This window comes from Falco biarmicus, chromosome 1 (genome assembly GCF_023638135.1).
Source record: "Falco biarmicus isolate bFalBia1 chromosome 1, bFalBia1.pri, whole genome shotgun sequence".
Lineage (NCBI taxonomy): Eukaryota > Metazoa > Chordata > Aves > Falconiformes > Falconidae > Falco > Falco biarmicus.
This window is the reverse complement of record NC_079288.1, coordinates 22,926,371-22,930,987: the sequence shown is the minus strand read 5'-3', so window position 1 is coordinate 22,930,987 and position 4,617 is coordinate 22,926,371.

Below are 4,617 nucleotides of genomic sequence, written 5' to 3'. Positions count from 1 at the left end.
GCACCTTCCTGCCAAAAATCTGAGTCAACACCACCACAAGAACCCATAAGGATTTCCTGCAGTTCCAGAGGCTGCTTTACCATGACCATTCCTGTCAAGGTTGATTCATACCAGAAACCTTATCCAAAAAGTCACGTCAAAACACTTTGTTTTAGGTGTCACCCTTCAGTGAACAACTTAGCCTACACCTACATACCTTCCCCCTGGCTCAAGCCATCATTTTCCACACTTCATGCCATTGCTGAAACCTGCATCTATGCTCAGTGACCTAGGTGGAATACTGCTGGATTTATTAAGGACAGACAGACACATGGTGAGGTTTGAACATTAAAGCCATTGCGGTTTCATGTATCAGGGCATGGAAGTCAGGACCAGCTCCTATTTCTGGCTCCAGTACAGGCTTGCTCTGGTATCTTGGGCAAGACATTTTAGCACCATGGGCTGCCACACATCTCCACCCTAACTATTTGAACTCTTAATGGAGGAATGGAGGTTCTTACCTCTCCAGGAGATCATCAAGGATTAGTGTTAACCCAGTGGGATTCTGATCTTACTTGGAGAAGCTAAACATCCCTACAATACAAGTAAATACAAGTGTTTTCATCATACCCTGCATGGAGGTATGTTCTGAAAAGATGTGTTGTAGCAGCTGCAGCAATACCCATACCGGGTTTCTCTGTTTGCCATGCTGGTGATTCACTGGCCCATTTTTTCCAGGAAACCCCACTTCTTCACACACAGCCCCACTTGGCAGTGAAACATGAGCCCAAGAACATTTGAGTAACAGTTAAACTCTTGAACCTTTTATATAGGAGTAGCCTTGAACATACACAAAATGCTTCTGGCCAGACTGATGTGTTCAGCCCTGGTTTAGTCCTCTGCTTTATTTACAGGTCTTACTTAACTGGGAACAAAACAGTTTTTAGTCCCTCTTACACTCTTATTCAAGCCAGCAGTGAGCTATGAATCAAAGACAAAATACAGTGAACTACTGTCTCCTTTTTCTCAAATTCTCTCTTAACAAGGAATTTTCAGAGCATTTGTCTTTATGATACACATCCATAGTGCTGGTCAACTGTTACTTTGCACACAATATATGAAGAAGTAATTTGGATTGTATTACTCACACACTAAGTCAATCAAAGCTTATTCAAAGAGAGACTCCTTAGAGCAAACTAGTTATGTATCAGTGGATGCAAAGCAAAAATAAGTGTAAGAGGATAGACCAGTACACCACAGCTCAGCAGACTGGTACTATTTCCTGGTGAGAATTTGGATCCAGAATATAAGCCCTTAAAAATACTTAGCCTTTACCATTAGAAAACAACTGGTTTGCTTGATACAAACCACAAGAAACTCAAGCCTGCAAATGTTACAATGGGCACATAAATGGTCTCTGTTTGCCTAACAGGAACTTTTTTTAAGCCTAAAACCTGATACTTTACATTGCTACCATTTAAACTGTCTCTTCACTGACTCCAGCATGTAAAATTAGATGAACACTGCAGAACATGTTACAGAGAGCCATGTCTATCTTACCATCAGCTTTTTGTTTTTGCCAAGAAGCTGAAGTAGGGAAACAGATGTTGCTAACAGTGTGAATCCAGCTGGAAGACTCCACTGAACAGAAACTATCTACTAGTGTAATCTGTGATTTGTGTTGTGAATGAGGAATTGGGGGAGAAAGTCAAAGAAAAGACATCATATTCAAGCAAAGTAAGACTCTGAATGTGAAACCTTGATCCTTATTAAGGTGACAGAAAAACTTCAAGGATTTCCTATTCTAATCACAAGATGAATGATTATGATAATATACCCTTGCCAAGGGAAGATTAATGCAGTAAGGACCACAGCAAATTGCTGTAAGATCTGAACAGTCATTATACAAGAAAAAGTCTCAGGAAAGAGAAAGTAATCTATTCTTATTGCCCCTCCATTTAATGCAGAGATGGGAGAAACGGTTGCAGAGAGGCTGCATATGGGAGGCAGTAAAACAAATTTAAGAAAACCATCTCTCCTATCTTGAGATCTTTTCCTAAAATGTACTGCCTGTTGCCTCAGCAAACAGTAGGATAAGGTGTTTGTGCACAGGGAATACAGAAAGCAGACATTAACAGAACAGAAGATCACTTCATCTAGCCAGGGAAAAGCTTTTATCTCTTTTCAGATAGCCTGTTGTGTTTAAGGACACGTTTAATGCAACATGAACTGTGAGGCATCAGAATTCCCACTCTGCTGTGGCACGACAGCTTCGTTTTCATGACAGGATTCCATGGAGTCTTTATCACTGTAAGGAAACACTAAACTAGTTTACATCTCAGTCACACACCTGTCCTTACCAGCAGTAACCATGTTCTACATTTTGCAGCTGCACGCAAGGTGATTTGACAGAGCAAGGTTAGAGTACTTTAAGTTGCCAGTACTTCCTATAATGAAACACACGTACTACTTTTGTAAACTAGGGTTGAATCTGGTGCCAGAATAAAGGAATCCAGGTCATCTGTGCCAGTTTAAACCATATCCTTTCTTTCCCAGCCCACAGCCTCCAATGTTCCTTACCCATACACAAGCTGCAGGAGACCACAGAAAACTTCCCTTCTCAAGTAAGATGACTGCCAGCAAGTGACCTAATGGTGAGCAATTCAGGATGACTTCAATTAACAGAATGTAATAGAAACAGAGTTGTTTCATATAACCTTTCAGTCTTGAATGCTGTAGTTAGATCCTCTATTAATAGAACTGTCAGAAACGCGTACTCATGCCTGAATTGACATCAGGTACAGAGAGTTGAGTGAGTGAATTTAGCACTGGCTTAACTGACATTGTGAACAGAGCCTACCTTTTATTCCTGAAAGAGAAATACCATCCACAATAGTGTCACTTCCCATCAACACGCCTGAATTCCAATCTGGGTGACTGTCTCTTAGCATAATAAGTTTACAAAATGCACTTGCACATGATAGCCTTCTGTGTTTAAATGGATAGATTGTTTTTTAAGATTGAATGAACCTGACTGAAGCAATGCAAAGCACAAATACAAATACATTTAGGAATTAGAGTCAACTTACAAAGGAGAAAGGCTTTCACAAAGACTTTCTTTGGCTAAGAACACCACTTTATGGGATGAATTTCAGTAATAGTATCATAGACTGTGGGATGTCTTGTATCTTCCTAGTTTAATCATTGAAGGGGACACAGATTTAATTAGAACTGCAAGAATATCTGGGAATAGTATTCTGATTAATTGTACTAGCATAGTAATGAAACTCTCAGGCTATACTAGGCCTTCCAAACTGTAGCATGGGAAACGACTTCAACATTGCCAAGCAAAAACATCTCTCTTATAGGCTCGTTCTCTTTGCTTCATTGGAAGCCAAGTTTGGTGTTCACAAACAAAATAAACCCATTGTAGTAGAAAAAATAGAGAGGGCTGTTTTTGTAAAGGATTTAAACATTTTGGCAAACTGATACAGGATAAATCCCTTCGTAGTAATTTCTTTCCACAATAGAGCAGGGAGTTTCCTACTTTCTGTCACTGGTAACAATGATCCATCTGATTAGCAAGAACCTGCATTTCTTCAAGAATTAAAATGTAAAATTAGAGAATCCAATAGGGTGCACAAAGCCTGTGGCAGAGGAGCCGAGCAGCCCGTATCTTTTGAGTCTCACACACCTATTTATCACAGTATATTTTTCCTAGTCAACACATGAATATAGAAACAATTTGTGGTTTTGTCATTCCTCTGCTGGCCATTTACTTAGGTCTTTGGGATAGACTGTCTTATTTTTTAACTCTTTCTCTCAGCAGTGCCTGTCCTCAGACTTGCAGTCATCTTCCAAAAGATCCTTTTCTGAAAGCTTTTGCTGGAGATCCAAACTTGTGCCTACATCCTTCAGGGATAAGCTAATGCCAGAGGGCCCCGCTACCTCACAAGCCTAACAAGGGGCTTGACCTGGGCCTTTCACATTTTTTTTTTTCTTTCCTGAGCACATCTTCAGCGTGGTGGCATGCACCCCAGCATCCCCCTCACACCCACAGACAAAAAAATCTCCATTTTGCAGCAATCCTACATGAGCAACTTTCATGCAGCAGCTGCTAACTCTTTTTAGCCTGTTCTGTTTAGCCCCTCCTCAAAACTTCATGTATCCTACCGGCTCGGGGAGATGGCAGCAGTCTGAGGGCAAGCAAGGCTTTGAGGAGAAACAAAATGTTCAGAGAGCTTTTGTTACTTACTGCCCAGGGTCTAACAGTCTTGTGCAGCGTGGTAACTGAGGGAAGAGGTGTCCCCCACAGAGAGCAGCCATCTGTCCCTCAGGAGAAGCCCCTCTGCCCTCAGAGGCGCCAAGCAAGGGCAGCCAGGGCAGCAGCCGGCAGCACAACCACCATGCTGTAAAGGGACAGCACGCTAATCCCCTCCTGAGAAAAGCCCTCAGCAAGAGCCCCTTCCCTAGAAGCTAAGGCTTTACGGGGGGGGGGAGGGGCGGGAAGGGACCTTCTCAACATGGCGGCCAAAGGACGGCTCGCCCCGCCTACCCGCCCTACGTCCCCTCTCAAGATGGCGGCGCGGAAGAGCCGGCGGCCTGTCCGAAGTGCGCCTGCGCGCCGCGGCCCGGAGT